This window comes from Pan troglodytes, chromosome 3 (genome assembly GCF_028858775.2).
Source record: "Pan troglodytes isolate AG18354 chromosome 3, NHGRI_mPanTro3-v2.0_pri, whole genome shotgun sequence".
Classification (NCBI taxonomy): Eukaryota; Metazoa; Chordata; class Mammalia; order Primates; family Hominidae; genus Pan; species Pan troglodytes.
The window spans coordinates 51,485,219-51,506,893 of NC_072401.2; the positions used below are offsets into that span (position 1 = coordinate 51,485,219).

A 21,675-nucleotide genomic window follows, 5' to 3' on the forward strand; every position below is an offset into this window, starting at 1 on the left:
TCACTTTAATGCAGTTGTTTTTAAAGAAATAAAAACTTTGCATCAGAATCCAGAGCATATGTTTCTCATTTGGCTGCCATTCCTGCTTTGTGGCATGCAGAGTTCACTTCCCCAGTCAGTACAGTTTTGGATGGCTGCTGCTCTTTCATAACCCAGCTGGTTTGTAATCCTCGTTAGGTTAGGGAATGATCCCCTCAGACACTATTGCTCAGAATTCTTTAAAATCTTAAGGCAGATTCTCTCTGGGTGCAGTAGCTGACACCCATGATGTGCTCTAACACTTGGGACAGTGGGGTGGAAGGATCACTTGAGCCCAGGAGTTTGAGACCAGCCTGGGAAACATAATCAGACCCCATCTCTAAAAAATAAAAAATAAAAAATTAGCTGGGCATAGTGGTATGCACCAGTAATTCCTGGGGGTCAGGGGTCAGGGGCTGAGGCTGAGGCAGGAAGATCTCTTTAGCCCACGAAGTCAAGTCTGCAGTGAGCTACAATCACACTGGTGCACTCTATCTAGCCTGGATGACAGAGTAAGACCCGGTCACACACACAAAAGGCAAACTCTAAATGAACAGAAAGACCTACATATACTTATATGGATGAAGGCAACACAGAACACCAAGAGGCTTCCACTCAGAGCACAATCATGTTGTTGGGAATTTGAGGGCAGATGTAGAAAGATACACATGCTGTGACCACAGTGCAAGGACACTTTTCTTTGTTGGTAAAAATTCAGGGATGCCTTATTTTATGCTGACGCTCAAATCAATATGCTGCTTACTGGTAAATGCTCCTGGGCTAAGGCTGTTAGAAGATGGAACGCTGTTAGCTTGCTTCCATACAGAATGGATTTCTAGACTTCCATAATTTTATTTGATTTGGATTAATGGGGCTCGAATATATTCATATGATAAAACAACTGAAAATCATGTTGCTCTTTGTAGGATAAAATGAAATATAAATACTTAGATTGTTAAAAAAAAATCCAGTATATAATTTTGTTTTGAATCATATACTATTGTATACTATTATAGGAGAATGATAATATTCTTTAAACCAAAGGAATATGTAAAAGGTATGGAGAAAAATGTGTAACTGAGAACGTTCTATCCATTAACATCTTTTTTCCGTAATATTTTGTGTGGAAAAGATAGCTAGTTGCCTAACCTTGATTCTTATCCCAGCAGAATCTCTCTCAAGACAAAAACTGCATTTCCCAGTCTCCCCTGTGGCTAACTGTGGCCACGTGACTAATCTCTGTCAGAGATATGAAAGCATAATTCCTAGATAAAACGTCTAGAAGGGCTACTTAACAGAATTTTACTCAGCTGGGGGTGATACTGTCTGCATCTCCTTCTTATTTTGGCTTGCAATGCAGGTGTGATAACTGGAGCTTCAGCAGCCCAGAGATGACCTTAATAATAAAAGCCGTGTGTTAAGATAATAGAGAAAAGAGCCTGGGGGTCCCAGGTGATATTATGGAGTGGCCATAGCTAGATAGTTTCTCTTCCAACTCCTTTTATCTGAGGAAAGAAACCCCCAAATTCCAGCTTGCTTTAGGCTTTGGTAGTTTGCTTTTTTTTTTTTTTTTTTTTTAATGTGCAGCAAAACCTAATCCTGATATATTAGCAATAAAATCCTCTACTCCCAGTCCTAGCATTGAATTTCAGAACCCAAACACCTAAAACTACTGATAATCAGTATAAGAGTATAGTTTGAGAACCATGAGTTTGGTTCTTGTCTGTGGATTTTCACTGAAAAAATTATAAAAATAATTATTGAAACTAACTTCTATTTTTATCTTTGTAAGTCTTGCTTTCACTGAAAAAAGAAAAGAATAGGTAAATGGCACTGGATCTCATTTGCATTTTCTTTCTCTGTCTCTGTCTGTCTCTCTCTCTGTCTCTCTCTGCCTCTCTCTCTCTCTGCCTCTCTCCCCAAGTAATATTCAGCAATGATGTAAGTTTTGTTCTGGTCAAAGTATTTATTTACTTATTTTTCGCATATCTATCTAACACTTTAAGTTCATTAAGTATACCCACATAATTATCTCTTATGATTCTCATAATAGATCCATGAAGTAGGCAAGACAAACATATTTCCATTTCTACCAAAGTGGAAACTGGGTTTTCATCCTCATTACATCAATTTGAGGCAGATGGGACTATTATCTCTAACATACATAAAGCAGAATCATGAAATGATCACATCATTTGACCCAGTGCCTTGAATACAAGTTGGCATTCAATACGTACTTGCTGGATGCCTGGATGAGTGCCTGGGTAAGTGAGTGAATAAGGAAAATGATGCAGGGAAATTAAAGGAGGTATCAGAGTCACAACATTGGAATTAAAATGAGGGGTTTTCACTTCTATTCTAGTTCTTTTTTCATTAATTATACCATGTTGCCTCTCCCTAGAAATTCATTCTTCAATTTGCTGAGTTGTCCATTTGAGTGTACTGTGAGTGGAAGGCAGTTTTCAGATGGTCATCAATGGTGAACTTCAGCTGATGTCCCAGCACAACATTGTACACACCACAAAACAGTTTGCTTCCACTGGCAGCTCTCCCAATCCTCACATATTAATGCTTTGCCAACAGCTATTGTCTTTGACAAGTGACTGTGCTGGCAACATAGCATTTCCTTAAACAAAGCCCTTCACATGGATAGCCAGCAAGGAGTCCCATTTCTAGCTTTGCCTGACACCCTCACACAGCTAGTGTATTTGTTTTACTTGGGAAAATGTTCCAGGAGGCTCTGTGCTTGTGGTAATTGTTGTGGTTTAACAACAGTTTAAAGATTTGAACTAGGAAACATAACAGCCCCAGTGGATCCTAACATTTAGAACATTTTCTTTCTTCTGAAGGAGCTAAGAAATAAACAAGAGCCAGAAAAATCTGAAATTATCACCCTGGGTTATTCTAAGATGTGTGTCTGAAGTGAATTTACATTTTTTTTTTTTTTGGCAGACAACTGAGACAAATATTAAATGATTTCTCCTAAGTCACCTAATTTGTCAAGCTATTAGCTATAAAGTCTAGGTCAGGGTGTTCAAGGCTTCCCTGGGCCACATTGGAAGAAAAATTGTCTTGGGCCACACATAAAATACACTAACACCAATGATAGCTGATGAGCTTAAAAAAAATCGCAAAAAAATCTCATAATGTTTAAGAAAGTTTACAGATTTGTTCTAGGCCATATTCAAAGATGTCCTGGACCGCATGCAGTCTGTGGGCCGTGGGTTGGACAAGCTTGGTCTAGGTCCTATACTACTCAGTTAGCTAGTGGATGGAATTCTAAGCCTGCCATTTGCTGGCTGTGCAAAATTGGAGAAATTAATAATTCTCTCTGAACCTCAGTTTGATTTTTTTTGTTTTTTGAGACAAGGTCTTGCTCTGTCACCCAGGCTGGAGTGCTGTGGCACGATCATGACTCACTGCAGCCTTGACTTCTTAGGCTCAAGTGATCCTCCCAGATCAGTGTCTTGAGTAGCTGAGATTACAGGTATGTGTCACCATGCCCAGATAAATTTTTAATTTTTTGTAGAGAGAGAGTCTTGCTGTGTTGCCTGTGCTGGTCTCAAAATCCTGGGCTCAAGCCGTCCTCTTGCCTTGGCCTCCCAAAATGCTGAGATTACCAGCATGAGCCATTTCACCAGGCCCGAACCTCAATTTGTATATATTCATAACTGGAATAATGTTTCTTGACTCAAAAGTTGTCAAAAGTTTAAATGAGATGTAAGGGGTCTAGAAATTTAGAAGTCACTCAATTCCATGTTAGTTTCTTTCCTTCCCCCACTAAATCTATTTCTAGAACCCCTTGCCATATTCTGTGACCAAGGAGAAGCACTGAGAAATCCAAAATAAGCTTTATCAAAGCATTCTAATTTGCTTTAGTATAGACAAGTTTAAAATTTCCCATAACATGTATAATTCACAAAAATACCTAAGAGGATCTAGAAAACAATTGGCCTGGTTTACTTCACCTATGATAATTCTGGTTCTTTGGTGTATTATACTTTTGGCCAGGATTCTGTAATAGGACTCAGAAAATTGAGTGAAAACATCTTGGTGCCAATGACTTTCTCACAATCTGGACCCAAAAGTCCTTACCTATCTATGCCTTTTCATAGCATGCCCATACTTTATTCAGCAAGTGTATTTGAAGCACCAAATATGTGCCAGGCACTATCTAGGTGCTAAGTATACAGCAATGAGCAAAATAGATAAAAGAACTGTCTGTCAGTAGGGACAGACAGACAATAAACCAAATAAGTGAGGTCTGTTGGTGAGTGATAAGCATGATGGAGAAAAATAAGGTAGAAAGAGAGACATGGAGTGTTGGGGGCAGGAGTTTGCAATTAAACATGGTAGGAAAGTCGCATGAGAAGATGAACAAGTAAAGACATAAAGGAGGTAGGAAATGAGCTCTGCAGAAATCTGGAAGAGCAGAAAGCATGGGAAGTACATAGACCCTGAGGCAGGAAAGTGCCTGGCATATTTATAGAACAGTAAGAAGGCCAGTGTGGCTGCAGCAGAGACAAACAAAGGAGAAAATAGCAGGACATGAAGTGAGATGGGTAAGGAGATGGGGAGGGGGCAGATTGTGTATGGCCATTATAAGGACTTTGTATTTTACTCTGAGTGAAATGGAAGTATTTGGTAGGTTTGAGAAATGACATGATCTGACCTATGTTTTAAAAGAACTATTTCAACCGCTGGGTTGTGAAATAGGCTGAAAAGCAGTGAGATCAGCAAGGAGATGGTTGCAGTATCCAGTGAGACATGATGCAAATATTTGCTGATGGATGGGATGTGGGGTGTGAGAGACAGAGAGAAATCAAAAAGGACTCCAAGTTTTTTGGCATGAGAAAGTAAAAGGATGGCGTTGCCTTCAACTTATGTGCAGAAGACTACAGGAAAAACAGGTTTGGAGGCAGATCAGCAGTCTGGTATTGGACATACACATTTGAGATGATTATTAGTCATCCAAAGAGAGATGTCATGTAGGAAATTAGATATCAAGTCAAGACACAGGGGAGAAATCTGGGCTGGAGATATAAAAATGTGAGTGTTGTCAACCTACACATGGTATTGAAAGAAGACAGATATTTATGTGCATAGAGACAGGCAAGTGGGTAAGATGTGGTGGAGGGAGCTTGTGGAAGGTCTCTACTGCATGCTTCAATTTTCCCGGTGGAATGAGAAGCCAGGTTATGCATAGGGAGTTTCTAGTTAAGGGACAAGAGGAATGGCACACGCCTAGCTGTAGAGTAAGAGTGATTCCCAGTAATAACTGCCAGACTACTAGTCTTTATCTGGCCTAAGTTTCCCAGACTCTGGAAGTCTAGGGCTCATTCTGTCAGTGTCTCTCTTTGGTCCACCATCCCAGGTCTCAGTTTTTCTCACCTGTATCTTTGTGGTAGGGTAAACATACAACGTGGCTCTTTCCTAAACACGGACTTTAGTATCCTGGCTCAGAGAAACTGCTCTTCCAAGTCATTTGAATGTAGCGTGCCTGGAAAGAAGAAGAAGGAACCATAGAGTTCAACAGCTTCAAACCTTGCTCCATGTTTTTTTACGTGAATCCTAGGGAAACAATTTTATTTGTGGTAAAAGATTTATATGTACAGATGTCCATAAGTGTTATTTATAATTTAAAAATGTGGAAACACTCTAAGCATCCCAAGAAGGGAAACTTTTAAATAAATTGTCATACACCTGTAAGATAAAATATTATATAGGCATTAAAAGCAATGTTTACAACAATGCTTAATAACATGGCAAATGACTATAATATGTTAGATAAAAAATTAATATAGAGGTCAGTTGGATTGTGAGAGATTTTCTCACTCTAGGAAGATTCTTCAATCACTATGTCAACAGACACAGATGTTTCCCTTTCTTCCTATGATAAAGATCAGGGATCCAAACTTGTTCGAAAAGTTGAAGAGCCACCATTTGTTCTCACTGGAATGGCAGGCTTTCCAGCAATTGTTCCATAAGGATTATACAAATGGAAGAGCAGAGGAAATGCTAAAATGTCCCTTCTCCTGATCCACATGTGTTGTAGAAGCAATGACTGTTGGTATGGGCTGTTCTGTGTATTAGGAATTCTGGGCAAAGCCTAAGCCTTGGAAGGAGGATGCTGTCTTGATCTTGTGAGAGGACCTTACTTTAGTTAGACATCTCATTATTGAGGTTACATGTTTATGTTGGAAATAAATTACTTGAGTGGGTTCAGACGATAACACGGTATTTTGAATACTGGCTTCCTTTCTTGCATGCTTGATTTGCCTGGTGACCAAATTACTAGTGACTAGTTCACTAACTAGGTCATTCAGGGAAGTCAAGTTAACACAAAGGAAACATGTCACCTAATTCCACTTGATGATGTTAAAACTTTAAAACCACCTTCTTAGACTGTAAAGATTAAATTAGGACCGGGTGTGGTGGCTCATTCCTGTAATCCCAGCACTTTGAGAGGCCAAGGCGGGTGGATCACTAGAGGCCAGGAGTTTGAGACCAGCCTGGCCAACATAGCAAAACCCTGTCTCTACTAAAAATACATACACACACACACACACACACACACACACACAATTAGCTGGAGGTGGTGACACATGCCTGTAATCCCAGCTCCTTGGGAGACTGAGCCATGAGAATCACCGGAACCTGGGAGGCGGAGGTTGCAGTTACTGTACTCCAGCCTGGGTGATAGAGGGAGACAGAAAAGAAAGATGAAAGAAGGGAAGAGAGAAAGAAAGAAAGAAAAAGAAAGAAAGAAAGAAAGAAAGAAAGAAAGAAAGAAAGAAGAAAGAGAGAGAGAGGGAGGGAGGGAGGAAGGAAGGGAGAAAGAAAGAAGAAAAAAGAAAAGAAAGAGAAAAGGAAGAGAAAATAAAAGAAAGGAAAAGAAAAGAAAAGAAAGAAGAAATTAGTTCTAAAGAAGATAGCTGGCGATCCCTGAAGTATTCCCAGTTTGCTGAAGAATTTCACATGCTTTGTATGTTATATAGGAGTCTTATCTGCCCTGGTTAATCTAACTTTTCTTCTTCCTGTCTTGTGAACTGGCTGTCTCTATTAGAACTTTTCTGAAACGTGCATGGAATACATTAACAACTTGTAACGCCTCTCACAACTCTTAAGTGTATGTATGTGTGTCTAAACCGAATCAAGAAAGCTTACAATAAAGCTTCATAGTAATAGTATTTATTTCAGAATCATAATTGTAAACATGAGAATAACTTAATTATGAACTCCAGTTTAGCTCTTTTATAAGTGCAGAATTATATTTTAGCTGCTGTTATATTAGAATAATTTTTGAATGTCATCCTATTTTAAGCACTCATGCTAAGGTAAGTGAAGAACACTTTTCAAATTTTCTCCAGAAGAATCATAAACAAGAAACTAAACAAATTACCTATAATGAAAGTGACTAATGAGCAAGCTGGTTTGGCCAGATACTATACACAAACTTTGATAAAAGGCAAAATGTTTAATTTATATATATATATTTTTAGATGGGGTCTTGCTCTGTCACCCAGGCTCTAGAGTGCAGTGGCATGATCACGGCTTGCTGAAGCCTTAACTTCCCAGACTCAAGCAATCTTACCACATCAGCCTCCAGAGTAGCTGGGACTACAGGTGCACATCACCACGCCCAGCTAATTAGAATGCTTTATTACACTTGTGAAATTTTCTTGTCTAACCTGAATTTACATTCTATAGTGATAACATAGCATATGTATTGTTATTAAAGTGACTATGTAAAAAAATTAATATAAAACTGTATATACAATATGATTCCAATTTTTTACTTTCATATGTGCAGAGAACACAGAATGAAAAGAAGTATTCCTAATAATTATTTGTCAGTGGTCGACTTGGGTTTTTTTCTATGTTATATAGTTCTGTGTTTTCTAAATATTCAGTCAGAAGCAGATATTTTTCTTATAATTACATGTTTAAATTATGGTGGAGAATTTTCAGCAAATATTAAAATAAGGAACTCCTTGGGAGGCTGAGGCGGGCGGATCATGAGGTCAGGAGTTTGAGACCAGCCTGGCCAATATGGTGAAACCCCGTCTCTACTAAAAATACAAAAATTAGCCAGGCGTAGTGGTGGGTGCCTGTAGTCCCAGCTACTTGGGAGGCTGAGGCGGGAGAACTGCTTGAACCCAATAGGCGGAGGCTGCAGTGAGCCGAGATCGCGCCACTGCACTCCAGCCTGGGCGACAGAGCGAGACTCCGTCTCAAAAAGAAAAAAAAAAAGGAACTCCTGAGTTATCCCCAGTCCTCCTTGGGTCACTCTGTCCAGCTTCTGATTCCTCTGCTTATTTTAGTTGCAGGCTTTATGAGATCTCCCTAGTATTTGGTACCTCATTCCGGGACTAAGTGGTCAAACATGTGTAATGGTGCAAAAGGCCTTAGGATGTTGAATAATCGCTGAGCAGGTGATAAACCTGTGACACTGATGTGATGGATGTAGGAGTGGTCTCCTTGCATCCCTGGAGCCCTTCATCAGAGTAGGATTTCACCCATCTGAGCTGGCAACAAGCCCTGTTATTCCCAGGACATCTAGAATTCATCAATTGTGCCTGGATTGTTTATTCACTTCACTCATGCTCCTGAATTCTTTGTAGCAGAGTCATTTCCTGTTTAATTCTCTCCAAAGTTTCCCCCTTTGGCCCAGGACTGAAAATTATCTGTTCTACAGTGCATAAAATATTTTTCACAAAGGTAAGCCGTTAGTTATGTATTAGTCTGTTCTGGAAAAAAAAGTCAAAATAGTTGAGACCTACAGTTAGTCCATGTGATCTGGAAGTGACCAATAGTCATCACAGGGGGTGCACTTACCTAAATCGAATCCGTGTGTATCATTTTCTGCGTTGGTAAGTAGATCCACGTTTTCCTTTGGGAGGCTCACTTTAATATCCTTCTGCTTCTTTAAGATTGGGAAACCACCCAGGCCTCCCAGCTCTTGGCAAGCAACACTCTGACTTCATGTTGTTACTCAGCATTTTGTTCCTTATTGAAATGCCTGGCTCTGCACAACTGGTTTGTAAAGTCTGAAGATCCCCTGGCCATGCCCAGAAACAGCAGCCTCAGGAAGACAGAACTGAAAAGAACAAACAGTGAGAACGAGAAGGGCTTTACAGCTCCGGTCAGCCTGACTCAAACCTGTGTTAATAGCCCAGACTCTTGTTGCTCCATCCAGACCTTCCTCTCTCTTCTAGTCACAATTCTACCCACGCTTCTAGTAGGAACTCAAAAGCCACCTCACTCAGCCTAAAGTAATCTATCCCTCTTCTGTGTTTCTTATAATACTTTTATTTACTTTGTCTTACAAATTTTCCTTGTATCATACTTACTTATGTATGTATGTCTTCCTACGAGGTTGTAAGTGTTCAGGAAAATTAGAATGATCCAGTTTAGCTTGTATCCTTCTCCTTGAGCACAATGCCTTGTACTTATTAAATAAAAATGCTTGAATTGCATGGAATTGAATCAAAATCTAAGAAAATCTGCTTTAGAATAGATCTGAGAATGCTGAGTAATGCACAACTCCTGCCTTCTTTGGGGGGACCTGAAACCTTAGGGGGACTTCAATTACTTCTGGATTTGGTATAGCTTCAGCAAAGGCAAGATTTCCCAGGGTTGCTATGGCCTACAGGAATATCAGCCTCCATTGGTCTTAGTGTCTAGCTTTAAATGGTAATGGAATCACACTGATTTTTTATGTTCGTATAGTAACATCATAAAGATACTGAAAATACTGGCAGTATGAAAGGAGAAAAGCAAATTCATTTCTTTTTTGAAAGATAAATCTCATTCATAAGGGATTAAACTTTAATTGTAGATAAGGTGAAATTTGGTAAGTTAAAATGAGAATTACATCTACATTTGTTCTCATGGAAGAATTTCAAAATGCTTTGTTGGGTGAAAAAAACCTTCTAAAGTAGTATGTTTATTATGATTCTTTTTTTGGTAAAAACAAATTTAAAAAGATAACTTCTATATAAAGTATATGTATACACGCCTGGGGAAAGCATTTGGAAAATTATACAGGCATTAATTTCTCCTACAGTTAAAGTGTCCCTAACAAAAATTGGACATAGCACAATTAGCTGCTTATTGAACATAATTTAATGAATCACTGTTAGTAATAACCAGAACTGACTGGGAACTGGGAAATTATAAAAAGCTGCTGCTTCCCCTGGCTGTAATGGACTGTACTGCAGGCAGACCTGTATGGCAACAGTGATGAGGCATTAGACGGTGCTGAATACGTGGCGGAAAGTGTAAGGAAGTTTGTGTTTCCTTTTGTAGGTTTTGATCTACCTTTTTAAAATTAAAGCTAGCAATAACCAAATACATTTATGGTTATGAAAACAAATTTATTGTTAAAATTACTATTTTTAAAATTCTGTTCTACTGTAAGTTTTAACATTTCTGTTCCCATTAAAACATTTTTTTTTTTAAAAAGTTAGTTTTAAATTGCAATTTGGCTTAATTTTAATAGGAGATACACTTTTAAAGGACAAAATCTAAAAGGCACATGCTAGTATTTCTAAATGAGAAATTTTTGTTCCATCCCTATTCCCCAGCCATCCTTCTCCAATTTCAACCAGTGTTACCTGTTTCTTTACATTCTTTTGATAAGTTGAGATTTCTTAGAAATGCACCTATTTTGCAACAGTAGAATAGGCTATATACTAAAATACTAACTGGAGTTATTTTCAAACAATAGGATAATAGGAAATATTTATCTCTTTATAGTTTTCTGGATTATATTTTTCCCCAGTAAGTAAAAGAATTAAAGATAATTTCTAAAACCATTTTGTTGGACTCTGTGTGACAGCATGCCTAAATATTACATTGCCATCACTTTTTAATTATTCCATTTCTCTGCTTCTGGTCTTTAGTCTTGGTTAACAGTATGGCAATGCAAAAAAAAATTTCCTTTTACCTACTTTCTCTTCCTTCCTCTTCCTCAGTCCATACCTCATGAAAAAAATAAAATTGCATCAAAGTCATATTCTGAAAAGAAATTTCTTATTAAAATTTTCACTGGGGTTTCTGAATATAATTTGACTCATTCTAATTAAATCAGATTAATTAATACCTGCTATGCTTGGTTCACTAAAGATGTTTTAAGTAACAGCAATAATAATAGCAAATTCTTAGGACACATTTATCTTGCTGGGTTAGGTAGGAAAAGATTATATTTATTTTTAAAATGATTAATGAAATAAAGAAAAGCTTGGAGATTGGAGGTGGGATAATGGTAATTGTCCATATTTACATTTTGAAAATACATATTTTTGAGCTACTTTCACTATGCCTGGAATTAACAATTTTGCTAGACCTTTTCCAGATGTGAGAATTTGATCAATAGCACCATTTATCCATAACTACAATGTATCTGCCTTGGAGTAGACCACCTCGGGCCCAGGAAAACATCAGCTCTGGCCTTGTGGCTATGCCACCTGCAAATACAACCCCAAATTTTCCTTACTGGGTGTTCTCTTCTGTATCCTCTCTCCCTTCCCTTGTTATTTATCTCATTTTTCCTTCTTTCAGGAGGCCAATGTAAACCTAGAGTGATAGAGTGGAATGAGCATGGATACAGGACTTTGGGAGTCAGGATTCGTATCTAGTTCTCTGCTAAACTAGGTGTCTTAGGCAAATCACCTCAGTATTCTGGTTTCCTTCTCTTCCTTGTTTCCACAGATATTTGCAGAGCTCCTACCCAGTGCTAAAGACTATTCTAGGTGCTAAGATGTAAAGATGAACGAGACATGACCGCTGCACTTAGAGACTGTGTACTTTGTCTCTCCAGCTGTCCCTGAGAAAGCTGCATCTCAAGACAGCAGCTTAAGTGAGTTTGTGGTTCTGCCCACCTGATGTCTGGCCAGTGAGGAAGTGTGTCTAATGTGGGCACCTACTGGGCTCCTCAGTGGCAAAAGAGGAGCCTAGAGATGGAAGACATGGAGTATAGCAGGGACACAAAGCTCTGTTAGATGGTGTCAGGGAGCAAAAGGTGGCAGCAGTGACAGCAGCAATTTGGCTCTATGCCCTTGGACAATGCAGGCTGTGGCTAGGGCTGGTGTGGTCAGAAGGAAAAGCAACTGTGCTTTTCTGGGTAGAACATCAAGTGAAGACAGTTAGCCGAGGTAGCATGATTTGTTACGATCGACTGTCAGAAAGAGTCACAAGAATGCAGGCTTACCTTGAGCCTTGGGTTAGAAAGATAATGAGTTTGGAAGTCGAGGAGAGGCCAGTGAATTTGATGCAAATCATTCATGAAATTAAACCCCTTATTCTATGGGACTCTTCTTTCTCTTCCTGGGACTTGGCATTCTTTATGTCTTGACATTTATTGGATGAATGTATGAATGGAAAATCTTCACAGAACTTAAATGTACATTGAGAACACATCACATCCTTGGTGGAAAACTGGCAGACTGGTAATCAAGAGCTGAACATTTTATTTCATGAAATAATATCACATAAAATGCTATAATTGAGTGAATGGTCTCGTCAACAATTTTACTCATAGAGAGGGCTCACTGCAAGGCCAGATGGAGTAAAGTGGAGAATGGGAGAAGGCTAGTCCTGTCTCCATGCATCTCAGGGATTCTCTGAGCAAATGACTTCTCCTATAAGCATGAAAACCTAGGAGGGAGATTTTTATTGCCAGCTGACGAAGGGTGCCGGGTGGGGACAGAAAGAGGACAAGGCTTGGAAGCAATGATTAGAGAGTGAAATTTCATTTTCACATTTTGCTGCTTATTTTTGGCCAAGCCAAACACTTTCTGAGACTCAGCTTCCTTTTCTGTAAAATGCCACCTCCCATCCCCTTTTCTGAATTTCTTCCTATTAGAGGAGGGGTCCCTAGGACCCTGGGCAGTGGACTGTTACTGGTCTGTGGCCTGTTAGGAACCGGGCCGCACAGCAGGAGGTGAGCAGCAAGCGAGTGAGCATTACCGCCTGAGCTCTGCCTCCCATCAGATCAGCAGTGGCATTAGATTCCCACAGGAGCGTGAATCCTATTGTGAACTGCTCATGCAAGGGATCTAGGTTGTGTGTTCCTTATGAGAATGTAACTAGTACCTGATGATCAGAGGTGGAAATGTTTCATTGCAAAACCGTAACCCCATCCTCACCCCCAACCTGTCTGTGGAAAAATTCTCTTCTAGGAAACTGGTCCCTAGTGCCAAAAAGATTGGGGACCGTTGCTAATTAGAAAATTTACTTGCATTAGAAACTTTCTTGGACTGATACATTCTTCTTTGAAAACACAAATACGCCCTGCTAGTCCCAGTTTTTTAGTCAAGAGAAACAAAGCATTTTCCCATTCAAACTGGAATCATCTGATGCTGCAGGTTACTGGAGACAGGCAGAGGAGCTTCTAAGTTGGGCTGCACTGGATTGACAGGTATTGAGAGTAAAGATTCAGGAAGAAACTGATGGGCATGTCTGATCATACAGGTTGTCCGTGCAGATGACAACAAAGGGGAACTGTTAAGGGCTTGCCTGGGCACTATCAGAAGAAATCCAAGTGATTATATGGGGAGAGAGAGCAGGTCACCTGATGGTGCTAGGAATCCAGACCTAACAGAGAACAAAGTCAGGGTGAAAGAAAAACTGAGGAAAGAAAGACCCCTGGTCAAAAGAAGGCCAGACAGACAAATGTTAACATCCTGGCTCGGCTGTTCCTGTGCGATCCTCATTTTTTATGTCTGTAAAATAGTGATTATATGCAACTAAAAGCATTGTTGGGAGGATTAAAATGAGAAGATATGTGTTGATTCTTAGCATGAAGTTATAATAACACTCAATAAATTATAGACACTATTTTATATTATTAGGACTCTTGTATGAAGGACAGGTAAGTTCATGGTTGAAAGTGAAGATGAGAGAGGAATGAAAGAGGAGCTGGGCTGGGGTCTGAGGTGATGGCTGGGTTTTCTGCCAGGAGGTATGTCACATCAACAGACAATGCAGATTTTTAATAGGCCATCGTAGGGGCTGTGGCATCTGAACTGGCCACAAATGATCCCACTGGCTGGGATCCGGTGGAAAGTGTAGTACTGCAGGTAAGTCCCAGGAGTCTGGTTTATAGGGCTCTACTGTATCCTCAGGACAAAAAGGAAAGGGAGAGAGGCAAGATATGCCAGGTCCTGATGACAAGGTCCAGATGTGATTAATTTGCCCAGAAACATGGGGGCAGAAAATTGAGTAAGTAAAAAAAAGATTGAGTGAGTGATAAATGGTTTCTTAGAAATGCAGCTCTTTGCCCCCTAACTGTTTAACCCCTGCCATTAGATACCAGAGAGTTTCAGATTCTTAGAATGTGTGATATACATTCTTTTGTTTTCCCCAAATAGAAATAACTAATAGAAAATGATAAGGCCAGGAGCAGTGGTTCATGCCTGCAATCCTAGCACCTTGGGAAGCCAGGATGGGGGTATTGCTTGAAGCCAGGAGTTTGAGACCAGCCTGGGCAACATAGCAAGACCCCAATCTCAGCAAAAAATAAAAAATTAGCTGGATGTAGTGGGCATGTGCCTGTAGTTCCAGCTACTCTGGTGGCTGAGGTGGGAGGATTGCCTGAGCTCAGGAGTTTGAGGCTGCAGTGAGCCATGATTGTGCCTCTGCACTCCAGCCTTGGTGACACAGTAAGACTCCATCTCTAGAAAAATTAAGTAATTAATTAATCAAATTAAATTTTAAAAGGATAAAACTAATACATACTCTTGAAAAATGAATAAATACATGAACAATATAGGAAAGTATAAAGTAAAAAATCAGATTTTCATTCATTTTATTACCGTGAAGTAAACCTTTTTATAAATTACTTAGCCATTTCCACTAATGTGAATTGCTTACTTTACTCTTACATTACTTATTTTTATTATTATGTTCATATCAGATGGTAATGTGCTCATGTCTTAACAAGGCTTGAGGGAAGCACATCTCACACCAGAGCATGAACCCCCAATCAGCACGCATATGAACTATGAAAGGATCAACTCTTATGTTACTCATTTTTATATTACTCATTTTTAATGATAGGTTGCATGCCTTCTTTATTATAGATTTGTAAAAGGGTGGTAAGGATATTAAATCTTTGTCATATATTTTATTCTTCTGATTTATTTATTCTTATTTATCCATGTTTTCACCTTGTGGTATTATTTCTCACATAGAATTTTTAAGTTTTTACTTTTCTTTTCAACCAATATTTCCATTTGTTAAATGCCCTACAAGATCAGACAGGAGATCCCAAAGATTCAAAATCATGGTGATGGAGATGGAAATATAAAGATGACCAGAAACACAAGAATCTAAATAGAGTTGGCAGTTGAGTGGCACAGACAGCAGGGGCTGAAGTCACCGAAGTCCTAAGAGTGTGCACTGTAGGGTTAAGACTTGCTGGGTTTGAATTCTGGCTCTGTCAATCAGTAGCAGTTTGAACTCTGGAAACTTTAATCTTCCTGTTCCTTAGTTTCCCCACCTGTAAAATGTAGAATTTTTGTGTGGAATGTAAGATTATTATGTAAACTGTCAACAAATGCTAACTGTTTTTATTAACTGACAGTTTTTTTGTTTGTTTGTTTTTGTTTTTTTGAGACAGAGTTTTGCTCTTGTTGCCCAGGCTGGAGTACAATGGCACGACCTTGGCTCACCGCAACCTCTGCCTCCTGGGTTCAAGTGATTCTCCTGCCTCAGCCTCCCAAGAAGCTGGGATTACAGGCATGCACCACCATGCCTAGCTAATTTTGTATTTTTAGTAGAGACGGGGTTTCTCCATGTTGGTCTGGCTGGTCTCGAACTCCCGACCTCACGTGATCCACCCACCTCAGCCTCCCAAAGTACTGGGATTACAGGCGCGAGCCACTGTGCCTGGCCTATCTGACAGTTTTTAGGGCCTGGTAAAGAAATGGGACTAGAACTGGTCCCAGGATGCATATGAATGAGACTAGATGAGATAGGAGAGAAAATTCAAACCCAGGGACCCTGGGGGTACAAGTGGGGTCATGATCCAGGTGGCTGAATGCCCTGATCAGTGTCACAGAGGTCACCTGGAGGAGTGGCTCTGAGAGGTAGTTAAGAAGTATGTATCAGGGTGACTGAAAGCAACATTAGGGGAAAAAGAAAAACAAAGACAAGACAAGAAAGAACTCACCAGAATTTCTTGTAGAGAGGACAACTTTAAGTAAAAAGAAGAAACTGGAACGAAAGTATCTAGCCACTGTGTGAAAGGAAATGAAACTCAAGTAGCAGAAAAAAAAAAAAAAGACTGCCAACAGTTGGTACTGAAGATAAAATGTGCCCCAGCTTCACCACAATGGCCAAAATGCAAAAGACTGATAGTAACAAGTATTGACAAGGATGGGAAACAAAAGGAGCTAGCTGCTGGTAGGAATGCAAGTTGGAACAAACCTTTTGGAAAATGTTTGGCACTCTCTGTTCAGGCTGAACATATGAAGACTCAGCAAGTCTACTACTGAATTTTTACAGAACAAAAATTCATATATTGGCTCACAGAAAGACATTTATGCTAATAGCAACAGTAGTCATAAAAGCCCCCAGCTGGAAACTACCCAAATGCCCATCCACTAGAATGAACAGACACTGTGCTATGTCCTCTCTATGGAAGACTGCACAGCAATAAGAATGATCACAGCATGGATAAATCATACCAAACTGAGCAAAAGTGTTGGGCAAAAAGGAGCCTAGTGTGTGATTTAATATGATTCCACTTATATATAGTTCAAAAACAGGCAGAACTAATTTCAGTGTTAGAAGTGAAGATATGGTTACTCTTTGGGGAGGCTGTGAGGAAGTGGCTGTGGAGGCTGGTTTTGGAGGCACCGGGAGTGTTCAGTTTCTTAATTTGGGTGACGACTACATGCTTATGTTTGATTTATACAAAATCCATCACAGTGTATACTTACTACTTGTGCCTTTTTCTTTATGTATTTGTCAATTAAAAGTTTAGAATATTTGCCTATATTAGAAACTAACAAAAGTCATTGAAAATCACTTTGTTCACTTACTGAAGGTGTAGTTGGTTTATTGTCAGCTTCATGTTGATACAGACAATAATTTTTGAACCTCGGTTTCTATATTTATTAAGTATGGATAATAAGACATTTATGCTAATAGCAACAGTAGTCATAAAAGCCCCTAGCTGGAAACTACCCAAATTCCCATCCACTAGAATGAACAGACACTGTGTTATGTCCTCTCTATGGAAGACTGCACAGCAATCTTACCGTAGACAATTTAGGTGGAAGAGCTTTGAACATGGTGAAATCCCATACAATTTGCTAGGGAGATAATGTTTTGTTCCCATTCCCGATGTTTCCTTTCTATTAGCACAACAACCTTCAGCTCTCCCAAACTGCTGACCATTCTATCCCAGGAGAGTGAAACTGACAAGTTTGGTAAGTATAGAACATCCCTCTTCAATCTTTCCCTCTTGGAATCCAGAGTGTCTAGCATATGGGTTATTGAACTATAGAGAGGCTGAGTGCATTCTCCGAATTTAGACGGGTAATAAATCACAGAGCTAGAATTTGAACTCAGGTTTCTCTTGGATTACACAGACCATGTTTTTAACCATTCCACTGTATTGCCTGCCTCATAAGTAATCTATTATATACAAAATAAGAGCTGAGTTGTTTGGTACAGGTAAGAATACAATAGGAACTCAGGGAAGGGAGTCTATATAGGGATTAAATATGATGACACAGGCTATGTGCAGCTGGAATCCCAATGCTTTGGGAGGTTGAGGCTGAAGGATTGCCCAGCAGTTTGAGACAAGCCTGGCTAACATCAGGAGACTCTATCTCTACACAAAATTTAAAAATTAGCTGGGCATGATGGTGCATACCTTTAGTCCCAGCTACCCAGGAGGCTGAGGTAAGAGGATTGCTTGAACATGGTAGGTTGAGGCTGCAATGAGCCATGTTCATGCCACTGCACTCTAGCCTGGGTGACAGAGTGAGACTGTCTCTCAAATTTTTTTCTTTTTCTTTCTTTCTTTCTTTCTTTCTTTCTTTTTTTTTTTTTTTTTTGAGACAGGGTCTCATTCTGTTGCCTAGGTTGGAATGCAGGGGCATGATCTTGGCTCCCTGCAGCCTCCACCTGCTGGGCTCAAGCAATCCTCCCACCTCAGCCTCCTGAGTAGCTGGGACCACAAGCACATGCCACCACACCTGAATAATTTTTGTATTTTTTGTAGTGATGGGATTTTGCCATGTTGTCCAGGCTGTTCTGAAACTCCTGGGCTCAAGCCATCCACTTGCCTCAGCCTCCTAAAGTGCTAGTGCTGGGATTGCAGACATGAGCCACCATGCCTGGTAATTTTTTTTTAATTTAAAAATTAAATTAAATTTAAAAGATGCCTGGCATGTTGGCTCACGCCTGTAATCCCAGCACTTTGGGAGGCCGAGGTGGGTGGATCACGAGATCAGGAGATCGAGACCATCCTGGCTAACATGGTGAAACCCTGTCTCTACTAAAATACAAAAAATTAGCCAGGCATGGTGGTGGGCGCATGTAGTCCCAGCTACTCGGGAGGGTGAGGCAGGAGAATGGCATGAACCTGGGAGGTGGAACTTGCAGTGAGCCAAGGTAGCGCCACTGCACTCCAGCCTGGGTGACAGCGAGACTCTGTCTCAAAAAAAAAAAAAAAATTAACAGATGATGACACCAGATTTTTCTATTCCCATACTATATGTGTCAATTCTTGCTAAGTTCTCTCAGTGTAATCCCCAGGAGCCAGTATAGTTAAAATTAGCATTTACCTACTTCTAAGCCAGAATAGAAGAGGTGTCTGTTCGTGACAAAAATACAGTTAACAGGGTTTAATTCCAGTGCCCCATGCCAGGGCACTCACAGCCTGTTTCTCCATGGGTTTAGCTGCAGTGTGTCATTTACTGCTGTTGGTGTTTGCCTTTAAATTCTAGACTGCTTTGTAAGCCATTCTAAGGTATTAGAAGGGACAGGAAGCATATTTTCCAGCACCTGAAGTGTGAGAATAGGTAAAGGGTATGTTAACAGCATTTCATAAAAGATTATTTTTGAGGTATAATGTATATTCAATAAAAGCCTTGATTTGAGATGTTCAGTTAAATGGGTTTTGACAACTTTATACACTCATGCAACCACCATTCAAAACAAGATATGGAACATTTTCATCATCCCAGAATCATACTGTATAATTTTGTTTGTGTGCATCTGGCTTTCTTTCACTCAGCATACTGTTTCGGTAATTCATTCATGCCATTGCGCTTACCAGTAGTATTTAAATTTTTTTATTTTTTAATTTTTGTGGGTACATATTTATGGGGTACATGAAATAATTTGGTACAGGCATGCAATGTGTAATAATCACATTATGGAAAATTGGGTATCCATCCCCTCAAGCATTTATCCTTTGTGTTATAAACAATCCAATTATACTTATAGCTATTTGTAAATGTATAATTAAATGAGTACTGACTATAGTTCGCTCATTGTGCTATCAAGTACTAGATCTTATTCATTCTTTCTAACTATTCTTTTTTTGTACCTATTAACTATCCCCACCTCCTGCTCACCCCCTCTGCCATTACCCTTCCCAGCCTTTGGTAACCATCCTATTCTCTATCTCCATGAGTTCAATTGTTTTGATTTTTAGAACCCACAAATAAGTGAGAATATGCAATGTTTGTCTTTCTGTGCCTGGCTTATTTCACTTAACAAAATGACCTCCAGTTATAATCATGTTTTTGCAAATGACAGGATCTCATCCTTTTCTATGGCTGAATTGTATTCCATTCTGTGTAGGTACCACATTTTCTGTATCTATTCATCACTGGATGGACACTTAGGTTGCTTCCAAATCTTGGCTATTGTGAACAGTCTGCAACAAACATGGGAGTGTAAATATCTCTTCGATATTCTGATTTCCTTTCTTTTGGGAATATACGTAGCAGTAGGGTTGCTGGATCACATTATAGCTCTATTTTTAGTTTTTTGAGGACCCTCCAACTGTTCTCCATAGTGGTTGCACTAATTTACATTCCTAGCAGCATTGTACAAAGGTTCCTTTTCCTCCACATCCTCACCAGCACTTGTTATTGCCTGTCTTTTGGATAAAAGCCATTTTAACTGGAGTGAGATGATATCTCAGTGTAGTTTTGATTTGCATTTCTCTGATGATCAATGATGTTGAGCACTTTTTCATATGCCTGTTTACCATTTGTATATCTTCTTTTGAGAAATGTCTATTCAAATCTTTTGCCCATTTTAAAAATCAGATAATTAGAGCCAAGTACTATTGAATTGTGTAGATATACAACAGTTTGTTTATCCATTTTCCTGTTGATAGATATTTAGGTTGCATCCAGTTTTTGCTTGTTATAAATAAAGCTGCCATGAACATTCTTGTGATAGTCTTTGTGTGAACATATATTTTCACTGCTCTTGGGTAAATACCCAGGAGTGGAACTGTTGAATCATAGGGTAGATATATGTTTATCACTGTGAGAAACTGCTAAACAATTCTCCAAAGGGTTGAACCATTTTAATTCCTACCATCAATGTTGCTCTGCGTTCCTGAAGGAAAATTTTTTACAAAGCCAAACTGTGATGACATCTTAGTAAAGAGTATTTATCATGGTGTCTAGGGTGGGAAAAATTTCTGTGGGAATCATTTGGAGGGAGGAAAAAACAGCAAGAAGGAGCCAGGGGAGTGGATTGGCATTCACCAAAAAGCATTCACCAGGAAGCCAGCCTGGGGACACCACGTGGGCAGTGGGCTCCATAGCTACCAATCAAGGCTGTGTTCTCTGCTGATGGCATTCATTCCACATGCCAGGCCCTCTGTCTGTGATCCAAGAAATCTGGGCAACTTATTGTTTTTGTTCAAGTTGTACTTCATTGAAATTCTTTTTGGAGTGTCCCTTTTGGTCACAAGTTCCCTTTCTTGTGTGAGAGCCAAGATAGTGAAGCTTAGCACAGCAAGGCTTTTTGAATTTGTGCTGCTGACTTCACCACAAGTTGTGGTATCAGAGCTGGCTAACCTGACCTAGCTCGTGATCAGCTTTCCCTCAGCTTCTACAAGTAGAGAGCAACTTATTGTTTATCTTTTGAACTCTTCCCCCAGGTTACTTTTAGCAAGGTTTTTAGTTTGTTTTTTATGCTGTTATATTTGAGGGAGGGCAAGGCCTTTGGCACTGCTTTAAGGTGATTTCATTTTGAGACAAAACCTCATTCTCTGAGTTTTTCTTTAGATCATCATGACAGAGGCCAGAAATAGGTGAAGTAGCCCCAAAAAGAATAAATCTCAGCTTTCTTCAAGCGTGGTTTATCCTGTCTGTGTATTCCTTTTAATTCAATCCTGTTAGTAAACATTCTTCTAAAGTAGGTGACCAGCAGTCCTTATTCCTCAGGCAAATTCTGTATGGTAGACTAGGGTCCCAAATTTGGGCATAGCTTGGTTTAAACTCCTATAATCTTTATGCTGTTCCTCCAATTGGCACTCACTATAAGTGAGAAAAATATAAACCCCTATTCACTTCTCATTCCTTCTCTTTCAATGGAGGGTTTCTCCCTTCTCCTATCAAAAGCAAATTCTTTCATGTATGTTCTGGATTCTGTTCTGTCCTGCCT

General features: G+C 39.5%; 1 long non-coding RNA gene, 1 other non-coding gene and 1 pseudogene across 2 annotated transcripts in view; 1 reads left to right on the forward strand and 2 right to left on the reverse strand.

Moving 5' to 3' along the window:
- The window catches only part of LOC134809792 (uncharacterized), a 38,337-nt gene extending 29,024 nt beyond the window's left edge, over positions 1-9,313 (reverse strand). The window contains exons 1-2 of the long non-coding RNA XR_010156301.1: positions 8,857-9,313; positions 5,410-5,518 (exon numbers count right to left, since the gene is read on the reverse strand). This is a non-coding gene — a long non-coding RNA (uncharacterized LOC134809792). The remainder of the gene's footprint in view (positions 1-5,409; positions 5,519-8,856) is intronic.
- Positions 5,877-6,165, forward strand: LOC107974036 (HIG1 domain family member 1A, mitochondrial-like; annotated as a pseudogene).
- A 5,619-nt stretch (positions 9,314-14,932) lies between the features above and the next one.
- LOC112209133 (small nucleolar RNA U13) lies at positions 14,933-15,035 on the reverse strand. The gene has a single exon (XR_002943800.1). It is a non-coding gene; the product is annotated as a small nucleolar RNA U13 (small nucleolar RNA).
- Positions 15,036-21,675: the final 6,640 nt, after the last annotated feature.